Source organism: Hemitrygon akajei, chromosome 30 (assembly GCF_048418815.1).
Source record: "Hemitrygon akajei chromosome 30, sHemAka1.3, whole genome shotgun sequence".
In the NCBI taxonomy this organism is placed as follows: Eukaryota; Metazoa; Chordata; class Chondrichthyes; order Myliobatiformes; family Dasyatidae; genus Hemitrygon; species Hemitrygon akajei.
In genome coordinates, this window is record NC_133153.1 from 31,728,317 (window position 1) to 31,734,316 (window position 6,000).

Here is a 6,000-nt window from a genome sequence, read left to right on the forward strand (position 1 = left end):
GAAATAAAGAGCAGACTAAAAAGTAGTCGCAGTCTTCTGACAGCAGACTAGAGATAAGAGAAATTCCATTGATCACAGTTAACCAATAAAATAGCCAGATTCAAGTAATATGACATCACTGAAACCAGGATGTTTCCAAAGAAATACAGAAACAACTTCACTGCAGGAACTGCAAAATACAGACGTATACAGGTGCCTATATGAGAATACAAGCAAGAACAGGTAAGTTAAACTAAAAGACAAATGACAATTCTGCAGTCCAATCCAATGAGTGAGCGAGCTGCCCCAGAATGGCCATTACTACCCCTCCATTTTGCTTCAGCTCTGATCAAATCAGTCACAGCAGCTTGGGTGGGTGAAAGAAAGGTTCTGCCACTGTTCAGGGACTCGCCAGTGGCAACCATTTATTACTGAGGTGAGGCTGCAAAACTGGCTGACACAAAACGGAAATTATATCCATTTTACTTGGCCTACAGCTTTCAGAGACTGAGTTCCAGGACGGATTGCCTCTACATAATGCAAATACCTTAATCAAAGAGCAAACACGAGGAAATCTGCAGATGCTAGAAATTCAAACAACAACACACACAAAATGCTGGTGGAACGCAGCAGGCCAGGCAGCATCTATAGGGAGAAGCACTGTTGATGTTTCGGGCCGAGACCCTTCGTCAGGACCTTAATCAAAGATTGATTGACAAGCAAATTCCTTATAATATTAAACATTTTCTTTCAATAGCAAAGGTGGAACACAGAACATTACAGCACAATACAGGCCCATTATGTTCTTCTGGAACCATGACCTTCTCCAAGATCAATCTAACCCGTCCCTCCCACGTACCCCTCCATTTTTCTTCCATCCATCTACCTAAGAGTCTTTTAAAAGTCCCTAATATAGCTGCTTCTCCCGCCACTTCTGGCAGCTCGTTCCACACACCCACCACTCTCTGTGTAAAAACCCTACCTCTGACATCCCCCCGATATTTTCCTCCAAACACCTTAAAATTCTTCCCCTCATATTAGTCCTGATATATAGCCATATGGAAGGAGGTTTTAAAAGAAAACACTGAAAGTAAAAATGCAGCTGTTGTCCAGATCAGTGACTGAGTGGGTGTATTGTTTGTTCAGTCTGAGCGGCTACCAGGGAAAGATGTTCACTACAGACGTCCCCCAGGTAAAGAAAGGATTCTGCTTTTATCCATAAATTGATTTTGTCCTTAAATTGGAAAATACACAAAAATCACTCAATATGGAATCCTTATCTCCACAGTATTGTAATGAATGGAGTCAAAGGTCAGAAAGAACAATTACTAAAGGTGCAGAGAGCAGAGAAGCTAGTTCTGCCATTCATAGCAATGAACAGATGTCAGACTTAAGCAACACACACACAAAGTGCTGGAGGAACTCAGCAGGTCAGGCAGCATCTATGGAGATGAACAAACAGTTGATGTTTCAGGCCGAGACCCTTCCTCAAGATTGGAATGACGGGGAAAATGCCAGAATAAAAAGGTGGTGGGAGGGGGAGGAGGAGGATAGTTAGAAGGTGACAGGTGAAGCCAGGTTGGTGGGAAACATCAAGGGGTGGAGAAGAAGGAATCTGTTCAGAGAGGAGAGTGGACTATAGGAGAAAGGGACCCGGGGAAAGTGATAGGCAGGCGAGAAGAGGTAGAAGGTCAGAGTGGAGAATAGAGGAAGGCTGGGGGGGGGGGGGGGCGGAGTTTGTTTACTAGGAGAAATCCATACTCATGCCTTCAAGTTGGAGGCTACCCGGATGGAATAGAAGGTGTTACACCTCCACCCAGAGGGTGGCCTCATCGCGGCACAAAAGGAGGCCATGGACCGACATGTTGGAACAGGAATGGAAAACGGAATTAAAATGCTCGGCCACTGGGAAACTCCACTTTTGGCAGATGGAGCAGAGGTGCTCGACAAAGCGATCCCCCAATTTGGATGTATATTACTTATGAATTTAGTAATATAATGGAGCTCCTTTGTGTATAGGGGTGTCGTTAACATTGAGCTCAATACTGACTGGCAACTCCCGCGAGCCTGCTGGTACCAAACTGCATCGGTCTCTGCCGTTCCTTTGGGTTCTCAGATGCATGGAGAGGGGGAGCTTGCTACATGGGCAACAGCTTGCTCTCCATATTGTACTGCCCAGGCCTGCATATATGGAAGCAATATCCACAGTCAACTCTGAAAAACAGAGACCCTCACTTCACCTTTGTAGGTAGTGGTGTCCTTAAACAGGGCACTCGTGACCTGGGGATGGTGTAAAAGAAGCTTGCATCAGATGTTTAGAATGCTTAAGCTCAGGCACATTTTACTCAAACGGAAGGTTCCTCCTTCCAACACCCCATAAAATAAAGTAACACCACTTACCTTTGGGAAGATTATGGCATTAATTGCTCATTGTTAACCACATGACTGAGTGGTTGACTGTAGTTGCTGCATGTAAACATGCTCCAGTGATGAGGGTTCGAACTTTACACATTCTCCCCAGTGACCACAAGGAATTTCTGTCTGACACAACATCCATCCCACATCCCAAAGACAAGGGGTAATTTCCAGTAGGCCAATTGCCTACTGAAAATTACCCCTTAGTGTAAATAAATTATAATCATAGGGGCATGTGAGAAAGAAATTGCCTCTGGGGCATAGGGGATATGGAAATAATGGTACTGCTCTACCTGGACCAAATAGCCTCCTCCTGTGTTGTAATAAGTAAGGCAGATCAGAAGACAGTGAAAGGCATTGGAAATACAGAGAGGAAAGAAACACCCTTCTCCAAAAGATGTTCATTTACAAACTTTAACGTTACTACAACCTGACAATTTTTCACAGTGATCTTAACTGGGTGCATGCTATTTGCATTGCAAATCTTCAAAGGATTATGGCGGGATTTAAACTACTTAACTACAGCATGGTCACAGTCTCACACGCTGTTGTCATGCTGTGTTTGGAAGCAGTGGTTTAGGACTATCAGCTTTTTATGTGAGGGGAGAGAGAGACTGTGAATTTCCTCGGGGACTGCCCTGCTTTGACACTGTAACCTTGAAGAGAGTTAAAGGGAAACTCCGTTTACAGAGTTTCTGACCACTACTATTCTGGGAGTGTAGAAGTGTTGGAACAAGGCGATGGGAGAGTGTAATACATAAACTAATAATGTGTTTTATGATTTACATTACTGATGATAGTGGATCAAAACTGGGCTATGATAGTGGTCGAGTATGCAATAGTTCCAGCAACTAAGTACCTTACAAATTCATTTTACAAACAGTTAGAAATTTCTAATCCAGAAGGGCAATCTTACTGTAATTGAAAGAAGTTCGCTTAGTGTTTTCTGCTTATATAGAATATAAAATGGAGCCACTTAATAAGCACATTTAAGGTCATCCTAAGGGACTTCCACCAAATGGGACCTCACTGAATAAAATCTGACACTGAATGACAAAAGCGATTTTAGGCTACGTGACAAAATGTTGGTTAGACAGGTGGATTTGATTAGTGGATGGGATGGCGTACAGGGACAAGAAGGTTGAGGGATGAAATTCCAGAACTCAGGGCGTAGACAAAGACATCAGTGTCTTTGATGGGATAAAGCCTCCAGACATTAATGCCATAAGATAAGCCCCTCAGATGGTCTTCAAAATGCCTTAAAGTCATTTTTATTTGCTGTGACAGAATGAATTTAATTTGGGGCCAAGCATTTTCTAGAAAACATCTCCTGCAGATTGTTCAGCGGCCAGACCTGGGCCACATTAATTAGAGCTCACCGTTGGGTCAAATCTTCAAACTTGGACCAATAGTTGCCCAGAAATGACAAAGTTCACAGAAAATCACAGTAAGGTTGTCTTCAGCAGAGAGCTCTCCTGAAGGATGCACTAATGTTGCACTGAGCTATGAGCCCAGTCCATAAAGAAGCAGCTGTTTTACTGGAGTGATAGGGTGGGTAGGTAGGGTTTGGTATTGTATGTTCTCAGAATCCCAAGGCAGATGGGGACAAATATAAAAAGGAGATCCTCGTACCATATCCATCCTGTGATCTGCTCGTTCCTACACACATGCAGGGCACCATGGTAGCTTGCGGTTAGCGTGACGCTATTACAGCTCGGGGCATGGGAGTTCGGAGTTCAATCTGGTATGGAGTCTTACGTCCTCCTTGCGGTGTGCATGGGTTTTCTCGAGGAGTTCCAGTTTCCTCCCACAATTGGTCATTGTAAAGTGCCCCATGATTAGGCTAGGGTTAAATTGGGGCTTGCCGGGTGGCGTAGCTCGAAGGGCATGAAGGGCCTGTTCTGCACTGTAACACTAAGTCTGAGTCTCTAAACCCGCAAACAGTGAGGATGATGCCAGGAATGAAAGAGTTAATGAATGAAGAGCGTTTGATGGCTCTGAACCTGTACTTTGAGTTCAGAAAAATGAAGGGAGGTCTCAGTAAAGCCTACTGAATATTGAAAGGTCTAGATAGAGTGGATGTGGAGAGGGTGTTTCCTGTAGTGGGGGAGTCTAGGACCAGAGGACACAGACAGAGTGGATGTGGAGAGGGTGTTTCCTGTAGTGGGGGAGTCTAGGACCGGAGGACACAGATAGAGTGGATGTGGAGAGGGTGTTTCCTGTAGTGGGGGAGTCTAGGACCGGAGGACACAGATAGAGTGGATGTGGAGAGGGTGTTTCCTGTAGTGGGGGAGTCTAGGACCGGAGGACACAGATAGAGCGGATGTGGAGAGGGTGTTTCCTGTAGTGGGGGAATCTAGGACCAGAGGACCCAGATAGAGTGGATGTGGAGAGGGTGTTTCCTGTAGTGGGGGAACCTTGGACCAGAGGACACAGATAGAGTGGATGTGGAGAGGGTGTTTCCTATAGTGGGGGAGCCTTGGACCAGAGGGCACAGCCTCAGAATTGAAGGACATCCCTTTAAAACAGATGAGGAGGATTTCCTTGGTGGTGAATGTGAAGTTAATTGCCATAGACAGCTGTGGAGGCCAAGTCATTGGGTATTTTTTAAAATGGACGATGATAGATTCTTGATTAATAAAGATGCCAAAAGTTATGGGGAGAAGGCAGGAGAATGGAGCTGAGAGGTAAAATAAATCAGCCATGATTGAATGGCAGGGCAGACTCAAAGCCTTTTCTAGAGAATACAGTACACATGTCTCTGCTTAGTGTGGTGGGTCGGGAAGTACTAATGAGAATGGCCTAATTTTGCTCATATGTCTTAAGGACTCAACATACCTAGACATAAACAGTGTGTTCAGCACTCATCGTCTTGCATATTAGATAAAGCACCGTAGGATAGAGCATTTTGTAGATTCATAACTCATTAAGAACACAGGTTCTCAAACATGGTGTGCCTTGGACTGCATGGAAACAGGCCCTTTGGCCCAACTGTTCCAGGGTGACAAAGATGCAACCCCAAGGTAGCCCCATTTCCCAGTGCTTGGCCCATAACCTTCTAAAGCCTTTTCTAGAGAATCCACATGTTGCTGCTTAGTGTGGTGGGTCACGAGGTATAGAGAAGAAATTATGCTATAATGGACATTTACCACAGGTGGAGAAGGAAAATGGAAGAGCGTCGTGGGGGAGGGAATGCTTCAGGTGATGATAATAATGGTATCTCAGGGGTTAATAGTCAGAGAGTATTCAGGTAAATCTGAAAGGGGTGAACAATGAAGAAACATTTGGAACCTTTTCTTTGGAAGGCATGGAAAGAAAACAAAGTGAAATGTTCATATGACAAAGCATAACACTAAATCAAAACAGCTGTTCATGCAACCCTCAACCACGTATTTGTTAGACATATTTCTGATTACCTTTCAAACTGAAGTCGAGTTGGGATTCCTGTCCTCCAACAGAAAGGGAAAGGAAATAGAACTTGATGTGAAAAATACGCGAAAATCTGAGTGTGGGCCCCAGTGTTGTTCAAACTTCTTCTCAACGCACCCTCAAATTGTCAGCAATGAGCCATTTTAAGTGCTGAAAGGATTGAAGACAATGCTGACG